Source organism: Euprymna scolopes, chromosome 34 (assembly GCF_053919585.1).
Source record: "Euprymna scolopes isolate OS-2025 chromosome 34, ASM5391958v1, whole genome shotgun sequence".
Lineage (NCBI taxonomy): Eukaryota > Metazoa > Mollusca > Cephalopoda > Sepiida > Sepiolidae > Euprymna > Euprymna scolopes.
This window is the reverse complement of record NC_136515.1, coordinates 48894673-48911416: the sequence shown is the minus strand read 5'-3', so window position 1 is coordinate 48911416 and position 16744 is coordinate 48894673. Positions and strand designations below refer to the sequence as shown.

The window sequence follows — 16744 nt, the reverse complement described above, 5'->3', positions numbered from 1 at the left end:
GTCACTCTGATGAGTCGTAGATGACGAAACACGTGTAAGTGGATAATTAAATTTTAAAAATAATATATATATATGCCGCTCCCTATTATTCCCAACACGCGTTCAGGTCAAAATGCACTTTCGTATAAATAATTGCATTCATTCAAGAAAGTATCGCTAACAAAACAAATAAAAACATCTATTATTTTTGCAATATAAAACTGGAATATTACGATAATTTAATTAAACTTTATGATTGATTATAGAAAAAAACAAAAACAAAATCGTGAACTAAGCAAAGACAATTTCTTCGTTGAAATAAAAAAAATACATTTGAATTTCTCTCATTCACTTAAAAAAATAAATTTCAAATAAAACTATTATAAACTAAGTTTGCTTTAAACGAACTGTTTGGTAGAAAAGGATTATTTTCTTTAATAAAAAAAACACAGACGGTAATAACTTAAGTAATTACAGTACAAACACAATTTAATACAATTTTATATTTATAAAGGGTTTTTAAATTAAACACATCTCTTGCTCCGGGCTGCTCACTGTTGTTTTGACCGCCACCACGCTACTATAACTTTCTTAACACATATCTCCACCCGGGCTGAACTGTTGTTGTTTATCTCAACTCTTTACACCCGGCAACGCCGGGTACCCCAGTGATATATATATATATATATATATATATATATATATATATATATATATATATATATATATATAAAGCTCGTTGTTTGTTTACAAACAGACGATTTGAGCACTATAAAATTGGTGGTGGGTGTCTATTTAAATAGACATTCCGACGAGTTATTTACGGGCGTCGCCTCCATTGTCGAGTGGGAGAACTGCCGACTGTTAACACGACGGTTCTAGGTTTAATCCTTGGGTTGGGAGAGATACTAGTCCAGCGGCACTGATGAGTTGTGATACAACGAAACAGGACTGTATGTCGATGACTATATATATATATATATATATATATATATATATATATTTATATGTATGCATGCATGTGTGTGTGCGCATATACCAATGTTTCATTTATATTACTGATTAATATATATATATATATATATATATATATATATATATATATATATATATATATATATATTTGTATATTTTGGCAGCAAGTCATTATTTAAGCATGACTGATTGAACATGATAAAGCTATTCTTTTTTCCGATTTTTTTTAGGGGGGGAGGTATCTTTTCAATTCACTAAGCGGTCTTTTTTTTATTTCAGCTGGCATGCTGTATATTATGGCGCCTAAAAGTTGTTGTTTATCCATCTATCGGTTCATCCGGCGTCAGGAGCGATTGGTGTTGTTGCCATTTTCTCTTTTTCCTTGATGCTTGGTGCATTCATATTTAGTTTGTTTTTTTCTCAATCAATTCTGACTACGATCCGATTAATCGATAGAAAGTGCTCGAGAAGAATATGGCTGAGTAACAACATTTGAGCGCCATAAAATACAACATGCCAGCTGAAATAAAAAAGACCGTTCGGCGAATTGAAAAAAAATCGTAAAAATGACTAAATCTATCGTATTCAATCAGACGTGCTTTAATAATAATAATAACATTAATAATAATAATAATAATAATAATAATAATAATAATAATAATAATATATATATATATATATACTGATAGAGCGACGGATAAAGAATGGATAGGGTATTAGCTATATATATATATATATATATATATATATATCAGTATACATATACATATATATATATATCAGTATAGATATACATATGCATACACATATATATCAGTATACATATACATATATATATATATATATATATATATATATATATATATATATATATATATATTAGTATATATATAAACGCACAGATATATCCGTGTGTGGTGAGTGTTGTTGGTCGGTTGATTTTTTTTGTGCTTTTGTTTTACGGTATATCAACCTTTTTCAGGTTATTTAATGCCGAATCCAAAGATTTTGAAGAAACATTTTTTAATAAAATATATTTGTCGTTTTCAAGTCGGTTTCTATTTAACCCATAGTTGGGACCCTAACATATATTACCACTCCGGATCAGAGTGGACCTGGGAGCAATGATAATTAAAGGGTGGCTCCACACTCCCCAAAGCTCGCAAGCTGGGGCCTCACCACCGGATATAGTTTAAGGTCATATCCAGGACCATGGTGTGTGTGTGTGTGTGTGTGTGTGTGTTTGTGTGTGTGTGTGTGTCGTTCGTGTGTGTGAATTTCTAATCCAAAGACAAACTGATTCATCGAGAATTTTTCCTGAATGTCACACCATTACTCGAAGTAAGCAAGTTTTCCAACTTGTGCTGTACAATCTCCAACAACGGCACTATAGAGGCGGAAATATAGAAAATAATTTTTTATGTAGCTTCAGCGTTCGTGAAACATTGAAATTGTCTTTGAGCAAGAGAGAATCCATCTAATATCCATCAGATAAATTTTTATAGCGAAGCTGTAATTCTAAAAGTTCTGTATATATATATATATATATATATATATATATATATATATATATATATATATATATATATATATATATATATATATATATGACACTATCGTTCCCGGGGAGAGTTACTTAGTTGAGGAACGTCCTGGGAATGCAAACAGCTCCCTGGCTGAATAAACGATATCAAACGATAGGCCCATGGAACCATCAACGCAAGGTCAGGCAGATTTTCATCATCATTGCCGACATAAATGGCCGGGACCGTAGGTTGAAATCGAATGTTTTTTTTTTTAAAATTAGCGAACAAATGGATTTTTATAAAAATTTATAATTTATTTAACATTTAACAATGAGGGGACATATTCAGTCGACCCATTGTGAACGCACCAAACTACTATATATCTGTTTTTATTTTACATAGGCGTCACCAATTCTCAAGGCCGATAGACGACTCAAGGATAAGGGTTAAAGAGTGTACAGTAGTCAAAGGACAATATGTAATCGATAGTAATGGAAGTTCGGTAAATTTGTTAACTTAAGTGGAACGGCTCATCAGGAACTTGTTCACATTGGACTTGAAGACAACCATATTATAGACAGCTGGAAAGCAGGAAAACGGAAGACAATTCCACAATTCCACAGGCGTGCAGTTCGAAGAAAGAAGCTTTGATTATGGAATCTATATTTAGGTTTAGGCACAGATAAAGAGTGGGGGGAATTATTGATAGTTTTCAGCTAGTCGAGTGTTTCTTGTGAAAGTTTGGCGACGGGTGACAATAGATTGAAGCTCAGTCGAACACTTTCCATGAAAATAACGATAAAGCAGAGACAAACTCGCAACATCTCTTCTGTGAGATAGAGGTTGCAGCGAAGAGAAAAGGACATCTCCCACCAGGCCACGAAGTCTATTTTGAACCCTATCAAGGCAGGACAAGTCTTTTCTAGCAGCTCCTGTCTATATGTGGCAAGAGTATTCCATCCTTGGACGTATCTGGCTCTTATATAGATAGAGAATTGCATCAACAGTGAGATATCTACTGGATCGATAGAAGGATCACACCATTTTTCCAGCAGCCTTGGCAACAGATTTGATGTACGTATTTCATTCAAGATCAGGAGTAAAGGTCAAGCCCAGAAGCCTGTCAAAACTTGAGGCCTCCCCAAGACGAGAGCCATTCGCGTGCAAAATCCAAGCTTAAACTATTTTAAAAAATAGAATTATATTTAATTCTCTCTTTCCTCATTGGAAGAGAGAAAGAGAGTGAGAAAGAGAGAAAGAGAGAGAGAGAAAGAGACATTCATACATAACGATTTAACATTGCTGTGTTTTTGTATCAAATCATGAGTCCTTTCGGGTTGAATCTTTCGAATTCAAGGGTCTCAGATTGTTCCTATTTACAATGCCTCCCCACGGGACAGAGTTAGACACCAGGGTCGTTTTTTAACGTGGAGAAAAGGAACAAAAATAAAAATTGTCTCAGTCGTGAAGGATTGCCCATCGACTGACAGATAACAAGAAATTGAAGTGCAGCATCTGAAGAACAGATACTACGCTTTGATCTTGGCTCGAGTCATATCGGATTGACAATATCATAACATTTTCAAAATCACAAAGCACCTGCTTAATATATCTGCACCTCATAAGCACAGACGAGTTAGGCACAAGGTTCCTCAATATAGAAGCTCCTAGCTCCCCCAAATGAGGAGCTACGTCATTGTACTATATATATATATATATATATATATATATATATATATATATATATATAATTATTTTGGGGAGAGGTCCAAAACTTTATTATAGCTATTGAAAAGGAAAGACTGAGTTTTTCGCATCCATGGTAAAAAGAAGAACGGAGGGAAAACATTCATGAAGGCTGAGAAAAAAAAAAGAAAATGAGGGGGTAGAGTCAGTCGACCAGGTTTCTCCCTCAGTTTTCAAAGACGAATCAGAATTTTTTTGTTTTGTATAGGGAAACGAATTTAAACGGGGAAAGCCACTAAAATAATATGAAATTATTGGAACGAAGAAAAAAAATGAAGGGACGATTCAAATTAATCTATCGTTAAAATAATTGTACAATGGAGAGGAACCGTGTTAGAAACTAATCACGTCCAAACACAAAAGACAATCTCTCTGCTTACAGAGAGAAGTTCTCTTTAAACGGATGTGGATAGTCACCAAGACCTTCGGATGAAATAACGAGTGAGCGTGACTTAGGATGGAAAAAGAGTCACTACTGAAATTCATTGAGCATTTTAAGCAAATGGTCCGTTATAGCAGAACCATTCGCATTGCTCAAAGCGTCTGTTGGTCCGTAGATTCCATTCCGGATTTTACTGTGCACATCTTGTTTGACGCGACCATAACCTAAGGGTTATTCGGCCCACGTAGTTGGGACTGCACTACGTTTAAATTGATAAATTACATTATTCATATGATGGGGGCGGGGACAGAAGGTTTTTTTTCGAGTGGATGGCAATTATGGTTTTGTCGAAAACCACACGGACATTGGAGGCAACCTTTTCACTTATTGTCCCTAACCAAGATAAACGAATGTAAATTGGACATTTAGCCGCCATCTGAGTTTTTTTTTTTTGAGAAAAATTATAATTTCCTTTTTATGACGGATTTAATCACATCAAGAGAGCACCCATTATTGGACAACGTATTGGTGATCATTTATAGTTACTCATCCAATTTAGATTGTGAACAAATCATAGGGGCACGATACGTTAAGTCCAAATGAAATTATACTTTCGTTGGTTGGGACAAAATGAATTCCAACGTGTATGCAGTCCCGTACACTTTGGTTTACGGTAAATTGATGTTAGATAATTTAATGGAATTTTCGTTGTCAATACACAAAAAAAGGAAAAATTCGAATTGCTTTCGGCCTCATAGGTATGCTTTAATACGATATGCATTTTGTTGAGTAAAATAAATATTTTGTTTGCCTCTGTTTGATTACTGAATAGACAAAGTATATCGTCTACATATCTAGAGTAGACTAGCGCTTTCACTGGTCCAGATAACAATTGTTTTTCATAGAAACCCACAAATATATTCGCCATTATTGGTCCAAGGACCGAGCCCATTGCCACGCCATCTATTTGCCGATACATTATATCCTTGAAACTGAATTTCATCGATGTTGTGGCAAATTTCATTAGCTCAATAAATATATGTTCAGGAATGAAACGAGGTGATATCTGAGTACGTTATAAAAAGTTAGTGAAGATATCTATTGTCTCTAAAATGGGTACACAAGCGATACGTTGCTAATATCAGAGGAGCACATGAAGTTATAGGCAACTTTATAATTGAAATATGCTCTGATATAAATAGAAACGTACATGTGGTCATATAAAAATCGAATTTGTATTACATTGTATAGTGGAACATGGATCAACTAAAACACGAGAGAATGAAGAAGATAATAGAGAAAGATGGCAAACCTGTTCGCAGAAAATAATACTGTTTATTTATTTGTATTTATTCATCTATTTATATGTATATATCTATATATTTATTAATTATGTAGTTATTGTTTGTTTTTACACAATGCTAGTGTGGTTTGCTCAGCCGTTACAACAGACATGAGATGCCAAGCTATTTTTTTAAGGAGACGCCAATTCGTTAAATGTATAGTTTTATTATATTGAATAGTGCATGAGGTCAGATAATTGGGTCTCAAATGTGTGAGATGGTTAGATCCGCCTGAAAGCCGCCGAAACGAAGACCCGGAAACGGTGCGTATTCTATCCTGATGACAGAACATTATTTGGAGGCTGGAATGAAATCACAAGTAAAAACAGCTGATTATATAAAGTCTCCAAGTACAGCTGTTTTTTTTTCTCAAACACCAATATCTTCGTAGGTTGTTCGCTTATATTGCAAGTTTCTGCTACTGGCCCGATAGCTAATATATTTCTATCAGAAATCTTTAGTCTCGCTGGTACACCACACTGTTGGAATAGTCGATTTAAACGCCAACCTCAACACACATGCCTGCCTCAGGTACCATCGAATTGACCTATCAACATGCAGATACTGGATCTACGTTAGAGTTGGCATATGAAGCGTTTCCTTTGGATGAAGAGGTTTCAGCTATTTACTTAGTGTAACAGAGCGCGTAAAAACGTCTGGCGTTTGTATGCAAATGTCGATTCGTGTATGAAGTTACGTCACGGCGAAGAAGAAAAATATAGTAAGAACAATGCATGCGAAGACTGAGGATCACTTTATATTCGGGAAAGTATCTAACATAAATGTCGTTGTTTCAACAGGGGAAAAGTGAGTCGAGTTATTCCTTGTATTTGGTTTCCTTTGCTACAGAGTCTATAACCTCTTCGCTAATACAGGTAAACACGCGTGAAAACGTGTGTACTACGTTGCATAAACAGTCTTCCCTAACGGATCAACCACGTTTTCGGTCCTGGATATGACCTAAAATGTATCCGATGGTGAAACCCCAGCTTGCGGGGGTTTGCGGAGTGTGGAGCCACCCTTTAATTGCCATTGCTCCCAGGTCCACTCTGACACGGAGTGGTAGTACCTGTTAGGGTCCCAACTATGGGTTAAATAGAAACTGACTTGAAAAAAAATATATTCTATTAAAAAAAACCTTTCTTCAAAATCACTGTATTCGGCATTAAATAACCTGAAAAGGGTTGATATGCCGTAAAACAAAACCAACCAACCAACCACGTTTTCCTTATCTGCCTACATTTATTTACCAATAAAATTGATAAAAAATGTAGATGACAGCATGTTTTTCATTTGTATGCCTGTATTTTATCTTATTTCGCTCTTATATTTATAATAATATCTTTGATCCGTTTTAATAGTTTGTTACATTCTTAGTTGACGTCAAAAATTGAAGCGATGCGACGAAACAGCACAGAGCGACGCTCTTCGCGGTCAATTCGAATGCGAAGACAACGGTTAAAACGTAATTAGTTCTTTAATTACCCCTGGAGTAAATCCAACAGTTTTCACATCACTTTTCCACCGCCGCACACCCGATTGATTGCCAATCTTACGCCAGAGCGTCAACGACAAATTTAAATGAAGGAATAGAAAAAAAAGGAACGATGGGAAAAAAAATTGAAAAAAAAATCGAATAGAAACTAGAACATAGAAAGAAACGGTTTCAAATAATTGCGTGTGACAGTCGCTAATGCAATTTTAACTATTCGCCATTTTGCATGTAAATCACTCGAGCTAATCTTAAATAATTTGTGGAATGAACCAGGAAGTTAACACGCGCATGTGTCCTGCTTCTTACTCTCTCTCTTTCTCTCTCTCTCTCTCTCTCTCTCTGTTTTTTAACTTTCTTTATATTTTACTCCTTTCTATAACTCATTAACACAATCATACTCTCTCTGCCTTGGACTATGTAACTTTGTAATTCAAGCTCCCGTTCATTAACTCCTCCTCACTTACTTAACTGCCTCACTCTACTTGTCACTCCTTTTCTAACTCTCTCTATAAAACATTTGCGACGTTTCTCTATCTAATCCTCTCTCTCACTCCACCTTTTTAATTCCTACTCCTAAACACCGTCTGACTCTTTCTTATTCATTTTCTTACTCTCGTTTTAGCAATCTCTAACTCTCTAATTATCTCGCTAAATCTCTTTATAACTCTCTTTTTCACTCTATTTTCCACCGCTAACTCTCTCAACATATATGACCATGCTCTAAAAATCTTAACAAATTTCTCTCCAATTCACGAATTTCTCCTCTAGCACCAAACCTCTCTCATTTGAAATGGTTCCTTCTTTCTCAAACTCTTAAACTCTCTGAATTTTTCCCATTCATCTCTCACACACCTCTCTCTACATGCCACTCCTCCCTAACTCACTAATACAATTTATTTCTAGCACTCTAGCACTATCCCACCTCTTTAAATCCCCCCTCTCTGACTCACTAACTCGCTATTTGCCTTTCTCTCTAAGTCTTTCTTTAGATCTATAAATCTCTTACTACCTTTCTGCCTCTAACCCTCTCTTCCCAATTCCCTAATTTTCTCCTTTGAAAATACTAGTTTACTCTTCACAACGTGCTCGACAATTCTGTCACTCCCTCGCATTCTAACTCTCTAATTATCTGTTTAACTTGCTTTTAACTTTCTGTCACTCTACCACTCTATTACTTCTTTCCTCTCTCTCTCTCTCTCTCTCTATATATATATATATATATATATTTTCTCCGTTGATACTCAGAAAAACAATTGAATGTCGTCTGTTTTTTTTTAGTCACCCTATATGTATATATATATATATATATATATATATATATATATATATATATATATATATATATGTATATATATATATGTATATATATTTCTATATATATATATATATATATGTATATATATATATATGTATATATATATATATATATATATATATATATATATATAAGGTGACTAAAAAAAACAGACGACATTCAATTGTTTTTCTGAGCATCAACGGAGAAAAAAAAAGCCAAAGAGCCTAGTGTTTTGATGTGATGTTTTGAATATAATAAACTAGTTATGGCGAAAGTTTCATTTCATTTGGACAAAACACTAAGAAATGGGGCCTAATTTGAGTTGGGACCCATTTTTTTAGTCACCCTGTATATATATACGGCATAATCACGTTTACACACCGGTTCCCGTCAGGTCACCGAAGTTAAGCAACGTTGAGCTTGGCTTATACCAGATGGGTGAGCATTTGGGAATTCTAGGCGCTGTATGTGCTTTCCGCTTATCTCGGCATTGTTTCCAGTCCTGAACCTCCGTTTGCCACTGGTATTCAACAATGTTGACTCAGGAGAGGTGTGGTTGAAGAGATTGCGCAACTCTTGCCACAAAAATTTCACGCGCAGGCACCCTTACCGTGGGTATCCATAGTATGTCAAGACTGAAGGAAGCCTATATATATATATATATATATATATATATATATATATATATATATATATATATATATATATACGTCTCACACTCTCTTTACAGATTTCTCTATGCCTTTTTTCTCTCACCCTGTCTCTCTCCACCACCTCTCCTGACCTTCTAACTCTCAAACTTACTCCCTAACTCTTTAACAATTTGTAACTCTAACCCTCTGTCTTTCGCCTTTTCGATCTGTCACTCTCTAATTATCTATTTAACTCAATTTCTAACTATCTTGTTTAAACTAGAGCTCTCACTGTAACCTTTTTCTTCCTTTATCTCACTCTTTATCTCTTTCTAATTCAAACTCCCACCATCTCTTACCCTCTCACTCTCTCTCTCCTTCTCTCTAAATATTGCTCTTCTGTAAACTTATCTCTCTTTCTCTTCAACTCTATCTATCTTCCCAACTTTCCCTTTAACTCGATGAATCTACAAACCTTTCATTCGGAATTACTCTCCAATTTCTTACTCTCTATTTATCTATCTCTCTTTCTCTCCCTCTCTATCTATTTCTCTCTGAACGTGTCTTTCGTCATCTCCAACTTTTTATCTTTTAGGAAGAGTGAGCAAATATTCACCCACTTTTACCGTACAAATAGAAAATTAAAAATAAAATGTTAAAATTGAACACTAGATTGAAATATCTTTGCGTTGAGATCCCGCGTGATTCTAAGCGAAAATGACACGAGATGGCGACAGAGCTAGAAACGTAACGTACGGGAAATAGCCGCCTTGTCCGCCATGACTGTGACATTAGCTGTTCTCTAGCATTTCATTTGACGTTTGTTCACTCTTAATTTGACAAAAAATAAAAATGAATGTAAAAGTAAAACTAATCCTCACAATGCAAAATATTTTTTTTTCTTTTAAATTAGAGAATCGTTAAAGAAGTTAATAGTATCGCCCATGTCCTATGCATCAAAAGTCGACTCTCAGTGCCATTCCCGAAGAAGCGAATAGTGATCTTGATTTCATCATTTCACTAGAAGGGTTATTTTTAATATCTTCATCAACGTTTTCTCTTTCATTCAATATTTTCTCAAGATGACTTATTTTAAGAAAAGAACAGAAGCCAAGTATTGTAAAATACGCGGTGCGTCTATGACGTGAAAATAATATTACTGAACTGTTCCAGAACGTTAGAACATTATTTAAATAAGTTACAAATACATAGACACACGCAGACACATTCATACACACAAATACACACGCATACACATACACACAGTCACACCGACACAGACACACACAGAGACACACAGAGACACACATAGACACACACACACACACACACACACACACACACACACACACACACACACACATATATATATATATATATATAGTGGAGATGGTAATTAATTACCTTTAAATTCGAATCTTAGTGTTAAAGTTTTTAGCGTCTCGTTGGTGAGGTGATTTCTTGGTGAGTATGTCTTGAGCTGTTGGGTGTTTGCTTATGTTTGGAGGCGGGGGGCTATGATTCGGTTTATTTATTTTTAGTTTTTATTTTGTTGTTAATTGTTTGGAGAGGGTTAGCGAGCGGTCGCGGCTACGGGTACACACATGCGAATGTGCACACATATATACTTAAAAGAAACGGTCACAGGTACACATACATGCGCGCCCTTGCGTGCAAATATATGTGCATATGTGCGCCTGCATGCATAGGCACCCGCGTTGTTCTCGCTTGCGTCAAATTTTATTTTTCTCTTTAAGGTGCTAAGATTGGTTGCGCGTGCGTAGGCATGGATGCGCACACACACTTCGGTACCAAGTGTACACACGGACGCGCACGTGGATGTACACGTGCGTGTTATACAGACAGTTATTGGTATAGACATATTCGTCTGGATAGAGTTAAATCTAAGTTCATTTGTGGGTACATAGGCGCAATACTTTCGTTCGATGTAGATGTGGTTATACATAGATATGAGCATAATCTCATTGCCATGTTTTTTTTAATATGGTGTTAGCGATCAGTTTTTGGCGGAAGCGAACATTTCTGTAAAAGTCTGAGGAGGCTACAGACGGCAAAAAAAAACGGCCGTGTAACCGAAACAATAATCTAACTCAACAGAAAGATACGGTAATAAAAAACAAAACGTATATATATATATATATATATATATATATATATATATATATATATATATATATATATATATATATATAATTGTGATTAGTTTTTTTTTTTGGAAAAATAAATCCAGCAGAGTGCCACATAAAAAAGACAATCCGAAAAAAAAATTGTATTTTGCGTACAGAAAGTTGTTAGATGAGATAACTCATTGGTACCGTCGGTTTCAAGCCGATAATTAGGACCGTTTTAGATATCCATATTAAGCTCTCTTCAGGAAAGAGATGAGTTTTGGCTGAAGAAAGCTTGATATGAATATCTAAAACGGTCCTAATTATCGGGCTTGAAACCGACGGTACCAATGACTTATCTCCTCTAACATCTTTCTGTACACAAAATACAATATATATATATATATATATATTATCTGTATGCACTCAGCATTGCTAGGCAAAACATATTGCTAGATCGTGGATTTAATCACATATTATTTTAGATGTACCAAATATCCTAACATGTTACGGGTCCTGGATATGACCTTAAACTATATCCAGTGGTGAGGCCCCCGTTTGCGGGCTTTGGGGAGTTTGGAGCCACCCTTTAATTGCCATTGCTCCCAGGTCCACTCTGACCCGGAGTGGTAGTACCTATTAGGGTTCCAACTAGGGTTAAATAGAATCTGACCTAAAAAAAAATACTCCATTAAAAATCGTTCATCAAAATAACTAGATTCGGCATTAAATAACCTAAAAAAGGTTGATATGCCGTAAAACAAAACCAACCAACCAACCAACCTAACATGTTACGATTCTCCTGAATGTAGACCATAAGCTTAAACCACGTCGATCTTCATCTATGAAAATCAAATGAAAAATCCCTTTCACAGCACAAAGGAGAAACAACTCTAATACATTTAATGGGAAATATCGTTCAGATTGTAAATAAAGTACACTTCCTTTTTTTTCTTTAAACGCAACTGACGTCAGTTAATAATGATTAAAAAATGAATTAAATTAAATAGAAAGCAATTTTCAAATAAATTCAATAAATCAGCGTTAAACAATAGTTAAAATAGAATAATGCAGAAGAATCCAAACAGTTCAGTTACTAATAAACATTTTTTTAAAAAGTCTGGCTTACTAGTAACATAGCTTTCTTTTAATGTGATACGAAAATATACTTATTACTTGCATGCAGATCTCGTTTGAATAAACAGTATATATGAAATCATATTGGAATAAATGTGTATACGAGTCCGTTTTAAGTATCAGAATAATTTGTGATACAATGTACCTTTTGTACAGATAAAACAAATCTCGAACAAAAAGACGACGTTATAATAATAATTTTGATTTCGCTTATGAACGTCTCTCTGGAAAGGGATGGGATTCGTTTCCAGAGGATTTCCCTTTATCCCGGCTTCAAACCAGGAGCTTAAAAGATCAAGGGTTTTCCTAAGGATGTTGGTGGTACCTATAATTGCAGAGGTTTGAAGGCCGCCTAAAACATCGGGGATTTGTAGTTTTTTCAATTGTCCCTCCATACGACTTGGTACTACTCCTAATGTACCAACTACGACCGGAATTATTTGTGTTTTAACCCCGTGTATACGCCTTATCTCCAAGGCCAATGGAGCATAATTGCTCCACTTCTCATTCTCCTTCTCTCTCACATTCCTGTCTCGGGGTACTGAGAAGTCTATAATGATAATAATAATAATAATAATAATAATAACAACAATAACAATAATAATAACAATAACAATGACAACAACAACAACAATAAAAATAATAATAATAGTAATAACAATAATAACAACAATAATAATAATAACAATAATACCAATAATAACAACAACAACAACAATAATAATAACAACAACAATAATAATAATAACAACAACAACAATAATAATAATAACAATAACAATAATAATAATAATAATAATAATAATAATAATATCCACTTCGGTGTGGATGCCTTGGGAAAGATAAAGGCTAAGGGAGTAAACCCCGACAAAAAATCCGGAGTTCCGATAGGCGGATGGTGAAGCTCTGCAACATATTTCCGGCAGCTCCCGCAGCCGCGCTGGCGCCGACCTTATTGGTTTACCTTTACGTTGGAGTCTGCCTGCAACGCCGAGAGGGGAACCTTAATAAAAACGCAAATCAAGGTTCTGTTATTACCTGACCAGGCCTGCACCTGGTTAGCAAAACCAGACGCTATGGACAACCAAATTAGATGCAGAATGTCATAGTCTCAAGTGCTAGAAGTTTGCCATTAATAATAATAATAATAATAACTAGCAGGACCTGTGGAAATTCCACAGCAGCATTTTTCATATGTAATATATTGTTGCTGGGCATGCTGTGTGCGTTATGTTCAGCATGAATGAAGGCACAATCATATTATTATAGTTTTTTATTAAAACTGCACTGCCCCCTTACTAAAATAATAACTTTGATATATTTCCTGGGCTGATAATTTCAATACAAACACACCGGTAAAGTAACTCACATTTTATAATTTTTCATAATTATTGAATATGTTACTATGTTCGACAATAATTTTTCATAATTTCAACCCACATTATCGCCCCCTCCCTTTACTAAAATATTTAATTTGATATATTGTATTGGCTGATTATTTTATTAAATAAAAACACAACTATCAATTAACTCACATTTCACTATTTTTTATAATTCTTGGATATGGTACTAATTTTGACAATAATTTTTCATCATTTAAACTCACCATATCGCACACCCCTTTACTAAATAATAATTTTGATATATTGTCTAGGCTGATTATTTCCTTACAAACACACCACTCAATTAACTAATATTCATCATTTTTCGTAATTCTTGGATACGTTGCATATTTCGACAATATTTTCTCATAATTTAAGCCCTCCTTATCTCCTTCCCATTTACTTATATAATAATTTTGATATATTTTCTAGGCTGATTATTTTATTATAAACATACCAATTACTTACATCACATTTCGTCATTTTTCGTAATTCTTGGATATGTTACTAATTTCGACAATATTTTTTTTATAGTTAAAAGCCATCCTCGTGGCCGTCACTATCTAAAAAATGACTGGGCTGATTATTTCATAAAAAAACACAACTTTTAATTAACTCACACTTCATCATTTTTCTTAATTCTTGGGTATGTTACTCATTTCGACAAAGATTTTTAATATTTTAACCCATATTATCAACCCTCTCCACTACTAAAATAATAACTTTGATATCTTAGTAAATGGGATTAGTATTTCATTACACTCAATCTGGGATTATTATTTCACCAATCAATTAACTCACATTTCGTCATTTTTCATAATTCTTGGATATGTTACTAACGTCGACAATCATTTTTTTATCATTTTAACCTACATCATCGTCCCACTTACTAAATAATAACTTTTATATATTGTCTGGCCTAATTATTTCATTGCAAACACACTAATGCATTAAATAACATATCATTTTTCATAATTATTGGATATGTTACTAATTTCGATAATTATTTTTCATAATTTAAACCATCCTTATCGCCCTCTCTTACTTACATAATTACTTTGATATATTTCTTGGGCTGATTATTTCATTATAAACCCACAATCGATTAACTCACATTTAATCTTTGTTCGTAATCCTGGATAGTATATATTTGCACATCTCATTCAATCCCGGAACTGGCTTCATGTCCGCCACCCAATTGTTGAAAATATATATTAATTAAAGTAATGTTTTAATCGTACTGTTTCAGCCATTTCCGGGACTGACTTTATATCCCCAACCTACTGCTTAAAGTATACATGGGGTAATGTAAATCTAAATAGTAAACTGTTTCAGCCATTTCCGGTTCCGACTTTATATCCCAAACCAACTGCTTAAATATACATGAAATAATGTAATGTCTAAATAGTAAACTATTTCAGCCATTTCTGGAACTGACTTATAATCCCCACCCCACTGTTGAAAATATACGTGAAATAAAGTAATGCTTAATCGTAAACTTTTTCAGCCATTTCCGGGACCGAATTGTCTACCATCCTACTGTTAAAAATATACATTAAATAAAGTAATATCCAAAACGAAAATGGTTGCAGCTATTTCCAGAACCAACTTCATATTTCCCACCCCAATGTCTCACCCATTTTCGGGACTGATTTATTATCCCCGACCCCACTGTTAAAAATATACATGGAATAAAGAGATGTTTAAATCGTAAACTGTTTCAGCATCTTTTCAAAAGTAATACATAAAAATATTAACACGGTTAGAGATTAGGCAACCACTGCTTCAACATGAATTTCTGAGTGTAGTATCAGTTTCAGCATTCCAGTGACTTAAATCGCCCCTTTTTTTGTCTTGGTTAATAGAGGAGAAATCCTTCATTACTAATACAATTTTTATTTTTGTTATTGACCAGAGTGCTGCTTTTGGGGAGCTGGTTTTCCCCTAAATTTTTAACTGACCTCATGTCCAATTCCGCCCTTGTAACGAGGCAAGTAAACAAAAAAATAATCAGAACGGACCTTTTCCAGGGCATTTTTGGGTCTACACACTTGTAATTTTAGATATAGGTTCATTTCCAGGACATTTTGTAATTAAATCAGAAATAATTCCAGTTACTTTTTTAATATTAAAACTTTGTTTTATTAAACATAGTACCTATTCACAATGCCATCCCCACGGGACAGATTTGTATACCGGGGTTGTTTTTTAACATGTAGAAAAAATTGTCTTAGTCGTAAAGGATTTCTCTTCCACTGAGAGAGAAGAAATTGAAATGTAGCACCTGAAGGACAGATACTACACTTTGATCTTAGCCAAAAGGCCAAGAAAGACAACAATTTTTATTAGCTTTGCCTCAACAGCGACACCATGTTTTTTTTTTTAAATATGACACGGTTTATTTGGAATATTCCACTTTCCTTTTTTAGGGATGCACAGCATGATAACGGGCGAAGCGATGATGATGATTATAGATATGATGATGATGATTATGATAATATATATATATATATATATATATATATATATATATATATATATATATATATATACTAGCATTTCAGCCCGTCGTTGCCCGGGTGTTTGGCGATGTATGCTGAGCAAAAATAAAAAAGATTTAATTTTTTTAAATTTTGACCCCTATTATGACCCCTTAACGTTTATTGTTTCGGACTGAAATCAAGTTATTAAGTTAAATCCATGTCCAAGGAACCTATATCT

General features: G+C 34.3%; 1 pseudogene; it reads right to left on the bottom strand.

Annotated features, from left to right (window-relative positions):
- Positions 1–16243: 16243 nt before the first annotated feature.
- On the bottom strand, positions 16244–16359 carry LOC145259372 (U2 spliceosomal RNA; annotated as a pseudogene).
- Between the last annotated feature and the right edge of the window lie 385 nt (positions 16360–16744).